Genomic DNA, 18,196 nt, shown 5'->3' on the forward strand with positions numbered 1-18,196 from the left:
CTGCTTAAGCAGAGATCGTACATGAGTTTTAGTCTCAGTTTAAACTCAAAGTCAATTGATATTGCAGTAGTAGCATTGATAAAGAATAATGTTGTTATCGGTGCTTTATAGGCTAAGTCTTTTTAAGCGTTTCACACTGTGCTTGAATGCTCTTTTCTGACTACTCAGTTTACCTCTCTGTAAAAGCCATGGGAATACAAATGCTCAGTGATTGTGCAGCATAGAGCAGTGTGTAACAATAGCCAGTTTGAGGTGATGTTATACCAGACTGTACTGTCACGCTCTTAACTACAGTGTGGTGACACCAGTGATGTAAGATGCAACCATAGATCATATAACATCCTCTACACATGACAAGGTTCCAGGAATATGATTTACTATCCCCTCTTATTTCCATGTAAGCCTGCCCCCTGTGAATTAATCAGTGAGAGACACGTAAATAATGAATATGGAGCTGTAAGCTGCTTTTACTCCAGTGTCCCGAGGGAGTCGCTAGCCTCTTGCACAGCGTTGGTTTTTGCTCAGAGCTGCTAGTTTCTCGAACTGCTGGTCTGATCCAGGACAGAAAGTTTTTACCTTTGTTCACAGACCTATGTAGCATGGCTTAGCTCCCATGCATATATTAAGTCTTAAAAAAAAATGGAATAGTTGTTTTTAATAAGATGCACTTAAGACTGGCTGTGTTAGAGGGATCTTTTAACTGATCACTATTGGTTTGTTGTATTTAATGCTAATTTCCCCCGTGTTGATATTTATCTAAAGTTACCTTTGCTAATGTTCCTTTAATGCTCACTTAGACAATCTTAAAAAAACACTGATGATTAAATAAACTGTTAAATGTGATCTTTAGACCTTAACATATATTTTCGTTTTCATGAACCCAAATTTATTTTTAATGTTTAAATCAATGCTTTTCTTCTTCTTCTTCTTCTTCTTCTTCTTCTTCTTCTTCTTCTTCTTCTTCTTCTTTTGTAGCCTTTTATTTAGATTTTATGTAGAATATTATAATAGAATATTAATTGTGGATATTTATTAGTAATAAGTGATAACAGTTAGTTGTTGGCCATAGAATGAAATAGTTCTCTGTTACTAAATACATTTATTATATGAACTGTACATAAATATACTTTACCACTAAGCCTTTTTGTTTGTTTGTTTTGTTTTGTTTTTTGAAAGAAGGGCCTTATGCTCACCAAGGCTGCATTTATTTGATCCAAAATACGGTAAAAACTGTACTATTGTGAAATATTTTCACAATTTCAAAGAATGTTTTTCTATTTGAATATATTTTAAAATGTTATTTATTTGTATGTTGCAAAACTGAATTTTCAGCATCATTACTCCAGTCTGCAGTGTTTCAAGATCCTTCAGAAATTATGTTAATATGCTGATTTGCTGATATATATATAAAATTTATTTAGTTTTGGTGCTCTAATAGATACATAGTACCTCAGTCGCAGTTCATTTCATGGTTTATGCAACCTCCTGTGTATTTCTCGTCGTGAGAGAGTTGAGATAATCGATTGGCTGAGAGATGGAAGCTGTGGTTTGTCATTTAAATGGAGGAAGCACTGCTGACAAGCTGTGCTGGCAGAGAAAAGAATGAGGAAACGGAGGACAAGTAAATTGTTGTATCTCTCTCATCCTGTCCTACACATGCATTCACAGCCTCTCCAGTATCATGTCAAATCTATGAGAACCACAGCCCAGCATTCAAACAACTGCCTTGCCTTCACACTTGCACACGAAGGCTACACATTCCTGCTGCGTTAATGTGTTTGGAGCACAGCAGGAAGCATGAGGTAGGTCAGCGTGCCAGTACACTCACAGGGAGTGAGCGCTTTCTCACAGTACAGGCATGAGGGAGATTTACTTTTATAGAGCAGCTGTCATCAATTCAGCATCTCATCCCTCTCACTACTGGCCAGATCAAACTCATTAAACTCACTGAAACATTTGGACTTCTAAAGCATTAACTGGCAAATGAACTGATTTCACCAAGTATTGCATTATATGAGGTATGTTGCGTGAAATTACATAACTATCCATGAATGCGAAATATTTATTAGACTGAGATGCACTCTTTGACTCTTGTGACTCAAAAATCTTTTTTTTTTTTTTTTTTTGTAGCTTTGAAATCTGATTAAAATCAGATTTTTCTTAATGCATCTCAGTCTGAACATTCATATCAGATTTGATGTAAGGGATTTTGTCGTTCATTGTGAAATGAGTTGTTAGGTCAGGTGTTGCAAACAAGAGCACTTGACAAAATGTTTGCTGCTGAAGCCTCACGCATAGTAAACCAAGTTTGCGTTGTTACTGTGATAGTGTGTTTTCTTAATGAAAAAAGAAAAGTTCAGTTCGAACAGAAAGAAAACATTCTAATAGAGTAACTTGTGGATGTCAGAAAGACTAAATGGTAAATTAAAAGAAAATTCACTAAACAAGTCTTTTACAGGCTTGGATAATCTCCTTGTTTTCTAATTGCATTTCAACACATTTCTTGTGCCTTTTGCGAAACATGCAACAAATTGCAATCTGATGCATCAACCAGAACTTGTCCTATGGCGTTTCTTTGTTGTTGTTTGTGTGTGTGTGTGTGTGTGTGTCTGAAAGCAGGACTAAATTATATAATATAATGTAATATTGTTTGTTTGTTTTATTTATGGTGAAAATATTTGTCATCATGACCAAGCAGTTTTGCATTAAAAAAATTAGATATCAGTATCAGGAAGAAACTTGGCAAGGAACATTGTTGATCTTTCTTCGTGCATAATTTCTCAGCAAATCGTCCCCTTGGAATTATAAGGTTCTATCTGACATTTTTGTCAAAATTGAGTTATTCACATATTCTTATTCTGTGACAATTTATTTACATTATGTGATGTTTTATTTCAAGTTGTGTACATTTTGGGATTTTTTATTGAAAAAAAAAAAGGTTCTATCTACAGAAGTCTATGGAACACAAAAACTTTAAAGCTTAATATCTCAAAACTACTCAGAACGCAGATAGAACCTTATAATTCCAAGGGGACAAAATAATAGATCAAAATATGAATCCCATGGCTGTTTTCTTTCCGGTGTCGGTCACTGATTCCATCTCCTCGTGCTGTGAGAGCTGCTCGTGAGACGGGAATCCATCCTGTCAGATGACGAGGGGAAAGTATGACTCAGAAATATCAGAGCTATTTCTCATCGACTTCACAGCTGAAGGAGTGTTGCTTTATGAATGTTGTCACAAGTGCATTCCGTCTCTCTGAGTTTCCTGACTCGTAAAACAAACGGTTCAAACGCGGACAAGATGGAGAGAACAAATAATGTGGTTGGGGGGAAGGCACGGAGGACGGAAAAGATTGTAGTTCGCCAACAACGACTAACATGAAAGGTTTGTTCAAAACGGTTTCGGATAAGAAACGTTTGACGGTTGTAAATTGTTTCCTCTCAAAGAAATTACAAGTGGCTTTTGATGGTAGAAAATGAAAGTTGTTTGCCAGCGTGTTTTAGGGAAGGGTGGAGTGTGGTAACGCTTGGGCTCAGTGATCTTGTAAGTGATGAGAGCAGAGCAACACAGACTCCACACTGACAGCTGACCGGCCACATCTTGACAGCTCTGCTGCTCACTCTTAAAACATGTTTCTGTCATCAAGAGGAAGGTTCATATCTGTGTTCCATTCAATCAAGTGTGTGTTTATGAGAACACCCTTTGAGAAGATGTCCTTTCGTTCTTTAGGTTTGAACCTGTTGTGTGGATATTTTATTATTATTATTTGTATGTGTTTATTTTTTGTATAACACTATAACTGTCTAACACTTTTATACATCAAATGCAAAAACAATGAAGACATTTAAAATGTCACAAAAAAAAATCTGCTTTACCATTGCAGGAATGAATTTAATTTGAAATTATATTAGAATATATTTTTTTAATTGTAATAATGTTTCACAGTATTTCATTTCTTAGTGTATAAATTACATTTTAAATTGTAAAATATCTTAGTAGCATTCCTTTCATCTGCTGCCAGTAATTTCTTCTCCACTTTCCAGTACTGTCATTGTGTTTTTGGTTTACATTTGTCACTGCGGTGAATGGGTGCCGTCAGAAAAATAGAGTCGAAACAGCTGATAAAAAAAACATCACAATAATACAGCTAATACAAGTCCTCTATGCAGAATATTCAAGTTCTCATGTCAGTCAGTAGAGATGTTTACACAGACCAAACACTGCTTACAAGTGATAACCATTCTAAACAAAGATGTCTGTGGATTTTGATGAGAGGGGTAGCACTTTATTTTACAGTCCTGTTCCTCGTGTATATACTATTTACTTATTATAGCTGTTACAATAACTATGTAATAACTAGGTACTAACCCTGAACCTACCCCTAAACCTAACCCTACCCCATGTAGTTACCTTGTATTACCAGAACTTTCTTAGATAAATACACAGTAAGTACACTATAAGTACATGTTAGTACACATACTGTAAAATAAAGTGCAACCATTTGAGGACTTGATACTATATCATTTTTCTGTAAACAATTTTTTGGTTACACTTTATTTTAAGGTGTCATTGTTACAGTGTAAATATTCATTTAAGTACTGAGTAATATTATAGGTCTTGTCTTAGGGTTTTTTGCATGTAATTATGCATAAATAATTGCTATTATAATAGCAAGTACATGTAATGTGTAACAAGGACATCTTAAAATAAAGTGTTGGCAATTTTACTACTTTGTTTACTAACCACTGTATATATTCTTGGGTTTGCTTCATGCTGTTTTACATCTGACTGCTTTCCTCTGTCTGTGGCATGGGAGCTATGGGTGCTTGTGGTTTTCATTATCACTTCTGTATGTTTACAGTTTGTAAAGTGCCTAGAGCAGTGATTTAAAGCGCTGTATAAAGCGGATAGATTTTGTTATGATTAGTAGTGTTAGTAACTTCCAAATGAATAACACAGCTGGTCGTCTGATTTCAATACGGTTGAAATCTGTTTTTTGGGGTGTAAGGAGCAATATGTTAGTCTTAAGGTTATCTACAAGGCAGTGTGCTCCAAAACAGTGACACAATTTGCATTTAGAAGATATAAGCATTCAAAGCTTGCAGTTTGTCACTTCCGCCAAAACAGCTCAACACACACGGCAACACACACAGTCTGATCTGGACTTTGGTAGCAGAGCATATGCAGCGTGAGTTGGCAAATATTAAAAACTTTTACAACTACACAACCTCAGCATGTTTATGATCACTATTTTGTTTCTACTTTGTGTTTCGTATTTAACCTATGGAGTAATCTATTAGACTTTAGTTGTCAAATGCGGCTTTACTGAGCTCAACATCTCTGGCCCAAGCCAATCAAAACACTAATGACTATTTTAAAAAGGGGGCGGGGCTGCTCCATATGCCCCACCCTCTCTTCCTGTTTCAATTGAAATTACATCACCACATAGAATAATGCTGCATGTTTCAAGGCACTTCAGGGGACCTTTAAGTTTTAATTATCAAAAACAAGCTTACATTTAATTACTGGCTTCACCAAGCAGCTTAGTTTTAGAGTACTAGAATCCAGCCTTATTGATAGAAAACCATTCACCCATTTTTACTGCTGGGATGCAGCAGTACTTCTGTCATACTCTTCTATATGGAACACTTCATAAAAGGAGGTTATTGATTCAGTTGCGGTTGATTACAAAAGGCAAGTGGTCACTAGAGACATTGCCTGGTTTTAGCAGTCAATCTCTTTTGAGTCATTTTTCTGACTCTGACATATGTTGGATGAAACAGAAGACGGAAACAAAGGCTGAAAGAGAATGACCCCTTGCTCCCGCTGAACCTCTCTGTTTCTAAGGCATTGTACTTCATTGATGTTACGTTTGACTTAGTGGAGTGTCGAGGAGAAGAGACTGGAGTCTATAACACTCTTGTGAAGTGTTAAACAGAGCAGCATGTGGAGGTTCGTGTAAACAAGATGTTTTGCGTACATTTGGACCAGGTTAGACGCACATGGGCAGTTCCCTCCCTGCCTTTCTTGTGCCTTTCAAGTAAACGGTTGCAGCTTTGATTTGTGCGCACATCTGGTCGGATATGCAGAACAATACTTGTGCCTGCTTCTCGCCAAGTGGATTCAATTTTAGCATGTTTTATGTTTTGCATATCACAGTTTTGCTCGTGTTTTTCTTTTTTTTTTCTCATTTTCAAACATCTGAAATGGGTCTAGACGTTTTGTGCCTTGTGCACATTTGACTGTGTTCAGGTAGTTATAGCACACAACCAATTTATAGTGTAACAAACAAATACAATTGTTGAACTAGATAAATATTTTTTAGCAACACTGAGTGATTAATAAATAGCTGCACTCTTCCATAGTAACTGTATTTGCCAGGCACACTAGTCATTTGAATATCTTACCATGAGTGAACAGTAATGTGTGCCTAATTTTTCTTCTTTTGAGCAACTTGAATGAAAGGCAACACCTAAACAATGTGCATTAGGTTTTGCATGACTACTCATTTTTACCATTTTTACTAGTTAACAAATATAAATATGTATTTTATGTAAATGAAGAGAGAAGTATATCATGTGCAATCGAAGCTTTTGTATAACCTGTTTTTTTTATCATATTTTTTTTTATCATGCATAAGTGACCAACAGCTATAAAGATAACTATAACAACTGTATTAGCATCCACACCAATGCACGATAAGATTTTGTTTATTATATGCGTGCATGCAGTTATGTTGTCTGCTGCTTTGCCCTTTAAACTCAGTTAGATTCTGATTAGCAGTCCTGATAGTTCTAGTGTGGAATGTCCTGTTTCCAACTTTGAATTCGAAAAATATTAACTTTTTAGTTATAGTTAGCATCCTTGGTGTGAATGGGCCTTAACTCACTTTTATTTTTTGACCCTGGGGAAGATTAAGTTAGCATCAGGGTCCTGGGGCAATTTGTAACAGTTCTGGCTTTTTGCCTCTGTGCAGTTTGCTTACATGCAGTCTTGGAAATTCAAGCGCTGCGCTTTCACTTCTTATGAATCCAAATATAATGGACAGTTAGAGACCGATGACACAAAAATATACCAGAACACCTTTCATGAATTGAGGAAATTAGCTCCTGACAGCAAATAGAACAAGTGCAACTGAACATGTGACTAGTTGACACAGGCTAGAACTACTCAACTGTTCACTGTTACTACTGTATATGAATCTATAGAGAGAACAGGTGTTCCTTACTGATGGATAACCTATTATAACCTGCTTATTTTAATTCATCTCAGATATTAACGATTATGATTGGACCAAGGAAAAGATACTAAAATACAATCAAAATCCAAATACATACTGAAAATAAATGTCTGAATCATCTGCAATAATGGACATCCTGGTTTTTGTCTTATCAGTCTAGCTAAAAGTGCAATCTTTCCTAAATGTGTAATTATGCCAGTCCTGTCTGATTTGTTTCTTTATATTTTATTATTATTATTTTATTTTTATTTTATTTTTTTTCTCTCGGTTTAACATTTGTCCAAAACTTAAATGGCATAAATGTTCTAATATCTTTTACTTTTAGTAAAAAAAAAAAAAAAAAAAACACTTTGTTCTCAAAATGATTGAGAATACTGTTGCAAATAGGACCAGAAACCAGAGCGAAAGTGTCTTCTCTTAGTATAAAAGTTGTATTGTGAAGGGACAGATGCTACACTGCCATAAAGACCTGGGAAGCCATTTGTGTTTCACATGGCTGCAGTAAGCCCTCTCTCACCCGGCCCAGTCTGATGTTAATTAGTTCATAAATTAAGGACATTGACTTTTTTTAAGAGCCAGATGAATGGAAAGAAAGAATGGAAAGATGGCAAATTAAGCACACTTAACAACAGGCAAAAAATAAACAAAAGAAAAAACAAAAAAGCAAACTTCAAAGAGGGATCTAATTCGTCAGGCGTTTGAAGTGAAAAGACTGAGGCTGGTTCCTCGCTACATGGATTAATGGTCGAGTGAACCGCCAGAGCACCACACGCTCTGCTGTCTCTCTCATTCTGTCATTATCAGTGCTCCGAGACACAGGCTTTTCTTTAATGTGATTTAAGAATAATTTCGAGTTTCTCTTGTTGTTGGTAAGATTACGGTCAGTTTTTCTTACAGCAGTTAGTTAGATTCTGTTTGTACATAATTGAGGCGTTGGGTCAGTTTTGCTGAGCTGAGTTATAGATATATGTCTCTACATATTAAGATCGGTTTATAGAAAAAAAGAAACATTTCAAAAAGATACAAATTTGAGATTTAAATAAGATTTTAGTGTCTCTGGTGCTTAGAGAATATAATATAATATAATATATATATTATATTATATTCTCTAAGCACCAGAGACACTATAGGTTGTGGATTTGATTCCCAGAGAACACATGTTAGGTAAACATTGTTAGCCTGAATGCACTATAAGTGTCTGCTAAATGGATACACTTATTTTTTTTTTTTTTATAAAAAAGCCATTTGAGAAAGAGTGTTAAAGTTGGACTGGATGGCCGTTTTCAGACCTAATTATTGTGTTGAGCCTCTACTTGAGTGCATTCACATTGCAATGATGTTTTGAATCATAATACATTTTAAACTATTTCATAATCAATTGAAATCTCTGTTAATTTTTAAGTGTCCAAGTTCATACACTAGCTTGGGTTTATTGCATTAAATACTCTTGTGAGACATTAGGACACAGAGATTAGGTGTGATCACAAGTTCTTGTCTTCACTGCCAATCATTGGGCTGGTGATACCTGCTATGACCTCATCAACACATGCTCTAATCAGTATGGATGATCTCCCTTAATTGAATATTGATTTGTGGAGACACGTTTCTGTTCATTCTACAGATAAGACGCTTTGACGTTTCTTTTAATTATTATGACATTAAAGCTCCATTTTCTGGTTCCTACATTCCTCTTGTGTTATCTGTTAATGATTTCTACAGCTCTTTCCACTCCCTTTTCTTGCAATTTTGTTTAAGATTCTGGTATATTGAAGTGAAATTTTGAAAGGTTTTGTTTGCAAAGAAAAAAACAAACTGATTTTAGATCACATTAGCACTAGCGTTGCACATTATGGTTGTAAATTTGTCAGGATATAAAATGTCAGCTGTATTCTGTCAATTATTGACTTCTTTTTTACCTCTGCCAGGACAAACTTCACTTATCCTAATATATATTATTTTTGACTAAAGCAGAACCATACCAGAATGGTATTCAGATGAAACGCCGTAGATCATCTCTGCAGCGGGGCACTTGATATATGGCTAAAAGGGGGCCACCTTCATGCTTCTTTACCTTCTCCATTCCAGACCTACTTTGTCTTGTCTCTGTTCATCTTTATGCTCTTCGAAACCCTTGATGTCAGCTGGCACTGTCTCACAGAGTTTGCCAGGCTTTGGATCTCGGCAGAGGTCTACCGCTGCACCCATCCTAAAAACAGGCGGCAGGTGAAGATTTTCACCGTTCTTTATAATTGGGGTTTCAGATCTTCAGTGCATGGGACCCCTTCATAGCCCATTAGCACCTGGATCCATAGCTTTCAAAGGCAGTGGAGACTTCCAAACCCTCAGGTGGTGAAATACTTTAAAGTTCGAGGCCCACCTGTCCACGATTCACCTGTGGTTATAATGTAAGGCTGCGTACAGCTAGATAGACTTTGTGTGAAGTTGCAGAGAAAACAATCATTTGCACATACAGCAGCGGCTATAATTTAAGCCTAGCTGGTTTATTTGAATGGCTTTTTTATACTTTTCTTTGTTCGTCTTCATACATACAGGTGAGACAGAACTCCCTCTGATCCTACATTGGTGTAGTTCCTCAGGACAGTGTTCTTTTCAATGATAACATCCGTGAAAAAATTCGCTATGGATGCATCTCAGCAAGTGACCAAGAAGCAGAAGAGGCTGAACCTGAACGGCAGCATGTGTAATTTTGTTTACAATTTTGAAAGAAAAGATAATTTAGGATTGTAACACCATGTAATAATGTTGTAATATCATCCCTTTATGATTACAGGATATGATATTGAGTTGGGTGAAAAGGGTCTGAAGTTGAGCTCACACAATTCTGAAATTCCCTGAATGAAGTGAGTAAAAACTCTCTTGAAGGTTGACAATTAATGATGGGGGTTTGTACTTAATCTGGTTTCTCAAATTTTGCTTTCAGGCTATGCATCTGCTTTAGACAGTCAAATGTTTTAAGTTGATCAGACAGATTCAGCGGTTTGTCTGATAGAAAGCTGCTTGGTTTGAAAGTGACTTCTGTCTGAGCTGTGCTACATACATAGCTACACAACAGACAGTGGACAATTTGTCTGTGAAAGTATGCCAAAATTACACTAATGTGACCGCACCTTTATATCTCTCCTAATGCTCCTCTATGACTAGGCCCTGAAATATAGACATGTCATCAGTGCTTTTGTCTACTGCTCTGAATTCTAGGCTTTATCCCTCAGATAACATCATGTATTGATAAAAGCTTTTGTTGGGCCATCTGGGCCACATCTAGCCTTAATTAAATTAATCTTTTTGTCCTTAAATCCAGTCTTGAGAATAACACACTAGTTCAAACAAATGAAAGATGTATGAAGGATAACCCAAACAAAAGGCAGCTGTCTCACCAATGAGATAAAGCTATACATGACATACCAGCTGAGCTCATAGTTCACACCTGTGTTTGTGCGTAGTCCATTTTTAAACATGTTTTTAGTATCTTCAAGCTTACAAAAGAGAGTATTATTTTTTTCATGATTTTATTATAAAGTTAACTGTACAATTAGATTTACAGCAGTTCAGTTTTTGTTGTTGTTGTTGTGATCGCCCTTGAGCCTAGAACTTTTACATACATAAACTGCAACTACAGATTTGGCTTTTCTTGTCTTTCTTTTTTTAAATAACAAAAACAGCTTAACTGAAGAGGTTCTGTTGAATCTTGTCAATGAGATTGCATGTGCTTGTCCAATTGGTTATTATACAAAGCCACACATTGCTGGCAACATTTAAAACATCTGTTAAGTGCAGTGGATGATTGACAGGCGAGTGAGCCTTTACTGGCCACTAATAGATTAGTGCTTACACTACAGGTGTGACGTGGTCACATGGGTGTCTGACTACCTCAGTGATCTGACCCCAAAACCTGTCTGCACCTGGATTTAGCGCACTTCACTTGTGTTTATGTACAGTAGTTGGTGATCAAGATATTGGACTTATTATACCAGGTGCTAGCAAACACTTTAGAATACAGTTATTTTACTTACTGTATAACTAATAAGAAATGATTAATAAGGAAAGCATTACTAATAAGGAAGATGTGTTAACTAATCAGTATGTAATACAATCTTATGATTATGTTAAGTAACAGTTAGGTAATCAATAACTAATGAATTCTGTCATACCGCCTGAAGAACTACTACTAATTATCTACTAGTTAGGGTTCAAGAAAAATAACCATGAAGCATCTACTAATGAACAGTTATACACAAGTACATTGAATTGTGACACTTCATATAAATGTTATTAGCAAAAGTAGTAGTAGTATGCAATATTAATAAATGCAATAAATTTGATAGAGTATATGTCTTTGTAGTAAATTGTTTTGTGAGTTTGTTTTGTAAGAATAACTTGCGATAAATTACCTTACTTTTTATATTTTATGTATATACAGTACTGTGTGTATGTGTGCCTCCTCAGCACATACCACATGATCCATTCATTCGATTCCTATATGTAAGGCAAGGAATGAGGGAAAGTGAAAATACAACCAATTAGTTATTAATAAAGAATTATCAGATAATTCTTCAGAACTTATTTCCAACCTGAAACAGTAGGCGTATTCTAAAGTAAAAACATTGGGAACCTATTAGTAATTAATAAAGAATTATTAGATAATTCCGCCAGAATTACTTAGAACCTGAAACAGTATTCTAAAGTGAAAATATAGGGAACCTATTAGTAATTAATAAATAATTGTCAAATAATTCTGCAGGACCTATTTCGCACCTGAAACAGTAGGCCTATTCTAAAGTGAAATTTTAGTGAACCCTTTAGTAATTAATAAAGAATTATCAGATCGTTTTGTGCAGTCTGTGTCTGAGATGAACTTTGGAGCTGGGTTCTTAACCATTTTCCTGATTGATTTCACACATCTCCATTCGTCATCTCTGCTCCATCAGCTCCAGCCACTCTGCTGTGGCTCCTGTGGTTGTTCATCTATAGAAACCTCTGATTTTGGGGTTTGCTGCTGATTCAACCACATGGTTGTGTACAGTCCCCCCATGGCCAGCAGCTCCTCGTGCTTACAGACAGAGAGCAGTCAGTTACATATTTCTGTTTTTATTTTAATAATGTGAGTTAAAGTTAAGTAACAATCACTAATAATTCATTTGGGAGGAGACATCTTAAAAACTCCAATTAACAGATTCCTTGTGCAGTGTTCACTGCTCCCTACTCTCTGAACACAGGAAATCTGTTGAAATTCACTTCACTTGGCAAAATGCATTCATTTGGAACACCCTACAACGTCATCAAACACAGGCGACAATCGCGTTATGCATATTAGAAAAGTTTGATGACATACTTCTTCGAATAGACTAAGGTTTAAAATTGTCAGAAAGGTCTGTAAGGTTTCTTAAAATACTTTTGTTCAGCAAGGATGCATTAAATTGAACAAAAATGAATTTAAATACATTCCAATGTTAAAAAAATCTAATGCTTTTTTTTAACTTTCTGTTCATCAAAGAATCCTGAAAAAAAGCTTCCACAAAAATATCAAGCTGCACAAGTGTTTTCAACATTGATAATATTAAGAAATGTTTCTAGAGCATTGATTTCTGAAGGCTCATGTGAGACTGAAGAACTGGAGACTGCTTTGCCATCACAGAAATAAATTAAATTTTTAAATGCGTTAAAATGGAAATGCTAATTACATTTTATAATTAGCTCACAATACTACTGTTTTACTGTACATTTAATCGAATAAATGCAGCCTTAGTAAGCATAAAAGACTTCTTACCAACTCCAAACCTTTGAACAATCTGAAATTTAATATAAATGACCATATGTTTGTTTGATATACAGTACATGTGATAATAACACATCTATATGTATTGATAAAAATATAACTGAATATATTTTGTCACATTTGAAAAGCTCTTTCATAGTCTGACTGCTAGTATAAACTCACATTCATATTTACATCTTTCTTTGTTGTCAGTTCATTCAGTTGTACATCCACCTTTCCTGCAGTCTCATCCTCTCTAATTATGCAGTGATTCAGTGCTAATTGCTACAAATGGACATCTTACAATTTATCCACGTTTAATCATTTTGTTTTCAGAGGCTTTGTTAGTCATGAGATGAAACACGGTACAAATATGTACTGAACTATTGTTTTTTCCAAGAATCGTTTCACCTCTAGTCCACACGATAGTGTTTGATAAACAGTGTTGTGGGTAACGCGTTACAAAGTAACGCGTTAGAGTACTCTAATTACTTTTTTCCTGAAATGTGTAACTTAACGCGTTAGTTTCGTGCGTAAGTAATCAGTAACTTCGTTATTTTAAAAAAAAAGTAATCCGTTATTTTAAGGAAAGGAAAATCCCGACTGCAGCCTGCTTTTTGTCAGACAGTAGTCCTAGGTCTACTGTGCCACCTGCGGATGTATCAGCGGAGCCGAAGCTCTGTGATCGTAAAGTCAATGGCTGTGATGCGTCTGTGCCCTGCGCCTGACCCTGTGTGTGTGTGTGGGTTTTTTTTTTTTTCGAACTCCCGGCAAGATGGCAGAGAGGACAGCGTTTGGTTTATGGAAGTACGCACATTATTTTCAATTTGTCAACGAAAAAGAAAAGAACATAATGGTAAAATGCACACTGCATTGGTGAAAAGCTTCCGTCGACCGCCAAAAATTCTACCTCAAATTTAACGCTACGTTTTAATCACTAGTTTGAAGAGTAAATGTAAGAGGACTGTGTTAAAGTGAATTTAGGCTTGTGACTGTGAGTGACACTTTAATAATAATTCGTTCGGCTATTAAGCGATTTGTCATTTGCCTGTGTGGCAGTGAAGGATTTAATTCGGTTTGTTATCATTTTTGTTTGACAGGCAGCTGTTAATTTCTGTTAGATCGTTGGCTGGCTGATTGTTCATCATTTCTAAATGGATTTAAATCTGCAAGCCTGTTTAAGGTTGTGTTTACAAGTAAGCATACTTGTACTTTGATAACTGCATTATTTAAAGTTAAAGAAAAATCAGGAGTTATCTTGTGGTGCTCATAATATACAGTAGCGCAGGCTACCCGGGCTGGGTAGGTGCAAATTTTGATTAATAATATGTTCTGTGATAATAAATAAATAAAACGCCATGTGGAATAGCCGATTGCTGACTGTCTATCCTGTTATTGTTATCCTGCAGTGTTAATTTAGTCGGATGACTGACGTTATTCATTGTCGGGAGTCACGACTTCTAGGTGCATTTAAAGGGGCCGGGGGCTGTGTCTGTCATGTGTGAGCAGCTGCAAACGGCTTTTAATTTTTGGTAACGCATGAGTACTCTAACGCGTTACTTTTATGAATAGGTAACGCTGTATCATAACTGATTACTTTTAATTGATGGTAACGTTGTAACCTAACTAACTACTTTCCAAAGTAACTATACCCAACACTGTTGATAAAGGTCTGCTGTGTCCTCAACAGAAAACACATGTGCACCTGCTAGTTGTTAGTGTGGAATTATTTTGTATTAGCGTTTTATGAGAAGAGCGAACACATTTGACATCGATTCAAACGCCTCACTCACTTCCTCTCCTCTGGTCACCTTTTTTTTCTCATCTTTCCGTGTTACATTCCACCACTCTCATACTTCTGCCGTCGCTCTTGGAAAGCGTCTCTGGCCATCCAGCGTCTCTGTTTTCCCTCTGTCTCTCATTGCTCTCCTCGTTAGTAAATTGTAAACACATCAGGATCAGAGTCTGCGAGCTTTGATCCTGTCCGGTCTCTGAGACAGTGGTGTCACTTTGATCTGTTTTGGGGTGGTGGTTCTGTGGTTAGCGATCAATAAAGAAGTCTCCGCTTCTTTGTTTGAAGATGAAGGACAGCTGAGAGAACGTCCTGGAGAAGGGTTTGGGTGTGAATGAAAGTAGTGTGTGTGGATTAGATTAAGAGGGATCTAGTTCTTAAAAACTCTGCTGCTGCTTTAAATTAGGGAATGCGTTTACAGTACATCAGCAGCTGAATCATTCTGCTCTGCCCTGATTGGTCAGATGGCCCAGTCTGGTGTGATTGGTCTACCATGTACAACGCTTCTAGAAAACAATACACCCATATTTCCATATTTTGAATGCTCAAATGAAAATATAAACATCTATTATTTATCATACTTGGGAGTATATTTTATTTTGGGAGACAACATATGTATCGATCATGTACTTTCAGCTTTACAACTTTGCTGATCGTTTACATTCACATACAGCTACATTACACACTGCATGAAAGGCAATACTGGAAATTGCATAATGGGGCAGTTTAAGTTACATAAGGACAGAACACACTAACTTGACTTGTATTCTAACCTTAATAAATGTGTTCCATTGGGTGATCAAAAGTTTAATCAAGCAAGTAGACAAGTGGTCAAGTGCAAAGAAGTGTGGGAGAGGGACAGGCCTTCTTCGTGATGGGCGGATTGCAGAACAAGGAAGGTCCGTAGCCCTCAGAATGGCCAGATCCCAGGCGGTATAAAAGAGGAAATGTGACAGCCTCTATGTCCTGACTTAGTAAAATTCATTTGGTTCGGTGGAGAGTGAACCATAGAAGATGTGTTGGGACAGACAGGGTCTTCTTCTTCCTTAGGAAACCTAAGATCTGTGTGTGAGTGTGTGTCCCAGAGGCAGTGTTCCTGTTATCAGTCGATCTGTAGTCTTAACCTGAGGGCCGTCTGAGTGTGTCCTCATCTTTCCAGAGACAGGATATAGTCTCTAAGTGTCTGAGTGATCCACACCCTGCCTGATCGGTGTGTCCTGTCTCACTGCAGGCCCTCAGGTAGTACACACACACACAGAGTCCCTGACCTGACGTACACACACACACACACAGAGCATACCACTAATGGACTTTTCCATTCATCCTGGCCATTCAGTCCTGGTTTTAACCCTGTGCTCACTGTCCTGCACTTCTTCCCTTTGATATATGAGCTACAGCCAACAGACCGTCCACAAGACACACACAGCCATCAGGGATGTAACTCCACACCTCGCAGATACAGCCCTGACTGACAGTGCTATGTAAACACAACTCACACTGGCCTTTAACCAACAGGAACAGTGTATCAGAATACACACCTTCACATGAAGGGAGCGGGGAGGGAAGGTCCATTCAGGGAGGTGAAGGGTTAAGGCTTTCAGAATAGAGGAATTAATAGATACACCTTGTGCTGCCCCTTAATATGTTACATCCTGAAAAGAGACGTCTGTGGTCTGGAAAATCTCTGGGAAAAGGTTTGACAGAGATGGTGGATGCTAGGTTCTCATGGTTAATGGTAAACCTGGAAGTATCAGGGAATTTTAAAATAGGGATTTTTCAGGCTTGGAAAAGTCATCAAAATATTCAGATTATACTGTATAATACAATACAATATAATTTAATACAATATAATAAAGTATTTATAAATACATACATTAAAATCCATATCCAGTAACTCTTGAGAAATTGTGGAATATTTAAGAGTCCATATCCAGTAAGGAGAAGGAAAAAAAGAAAGAAAGAAAGAAAGAAAAAAAAACGGTAAAACGAATGTACATTTGTTAGTATATATAAATCATTGTAGGTATGTTCAACTAAAAATATTCAGACATAATCTGTTTTAAGTGCAATATATTAAGAATAATTTAAAGATAATTATCCAGTAAGGACAAACAGCTGGAAACCTTCACATTTTTTATTGGCTATGAATCAACCTAACTATAGGTTGAATATTCAGACATTGTATAATATAACAATGGTTTTAAGTTAAATGTATTGCCAGTAAGGATGAACAACTGGAAAACCTATGGATATTATTAACCAAAATATGTGGCCATGTTATTAATTTATACAGGTAATAATCCACTTTTGCGGCTCTTACAGAATGCTTCCTCAGGTCCATTTCTGGTTTCGTAACTTCCATTACGATGAGAACATTTTACACACTCTCATTCCCAGAGCTCAATGCCCCATACTGCGTCTGCTTCACTTTTGATGTCATACTTTCAAAGTAATTGATGCTTCAACAAACTTGACCCTAGACCGACCCTCCTAACTCTGTTTTAGCGATCTGAGAAAAGGAATTGAGATGGTCTTGAGAGTTTCCTTGCCCTAAAGTGTTTTCTGGAGCCAGAGGGAAGCTTTCATTTGGCTTCCCCAACCCCCTGTGAAGCTGAACCGCTCTAAAGTCCCTTTAAGATGAGCTAGTCCACTTTGGCAGCCATCTTGGCAATGCCCTGGGCAGCTGTTTTCAGTCTAGGTTATAGCCAAGCAGATCTCCAATTTTAACGGTTAAGTCAAAAATCTCAAAAACTGTTGGCTGTGGTGAAGTTTAAGTCACATTTTTCAAGTAAAAACAGAAATATGTAACTGACTGCTCTTTGTCTGTAGGCACGAGGAGCTGCTGGCCATGGGGGGACTGTACACAACCATGTGGTTGAATCAGCAGCAAACCACAGAGTCAGAGGTTTCTATAGATGAACAACCACAGGAGCCACAGCAGAGTGGCTGGAGCTGATGGAGCAGAGATGAGGAATGGAGATGTGTGAAATCAATCAGGAAAATGGTTAAGAGCCCATTGAGCTCCAAAGTTCATCTCAGACACAGACTGCACAAAAGTAACGAAGAGTGTTTCTCCAGGAAAGGTCTCATTAAAATTAACAAATGACTGAGTATCTCTCAACATGTTAAAGGCTAATAATGCTGGGACGAACATTTCTATTCACACTTCCTATTTCGGTGTTCATGTTACTGTAATGTACTGTGTGTGTGTGTGTGTGTGTGGAATGTGCACAAGTTGGCCAAGTACTTCATTTTAAAACAAAACTTAAAAAATAAAGTCTAAATAAATACAACCCTGACTATGTACAAAAGTTAATTTATTTAGAGTATTTACATCTTTCCACTCCAGCTATAGTTTAACACAAACAATGACATGTATAATCATTTAAG

General features: G+C 36.7%; 1 long non-coding RNA gene across 2 annotated transcripts; it reads left to right on the forward strand.

Moving 5' to 3' along the window:
- The first annotated feature begins 3,265 nt into the window (after positions 1 to 3,265).
- Positions 3,266 to 18,099, forward strand: LOC128019636 (uncharacterized). 2 transcript variants are annotated; one of them, XR_008185225.1, is made up of 2 exons: positions 3,266 to 3,385; positions 17,636 to 18,099. It is a non-coding gene; the product is annotated as an uncharacterized LOC128019636 (long non-coding RNA). The 2 variants fall into 2 exon arrangements; XR_008185226.1 differs by lacking the exon at positions 3,266 to 3,385 and adding an exon at positions 10,033 to 10,102.
- Positions 18,100 to 18,196: the final 97 nt, after the last annotated feature.

This window comes from Carassius gibelio, chromosome A9 (assembly GCF_023724105.1).
Source record: "Carassius gibelio isolate Cgi1373 ecotype wild population from Czech Republic chromosome A9, carGib1.2-hapl.c, whole genome shotgun sequence".
NCBI lineage: Eukaryota > Metazoa > Chordata > Actinopteri > Cypriniformes > Cyprinidae > Carassius > Carassius gibelio.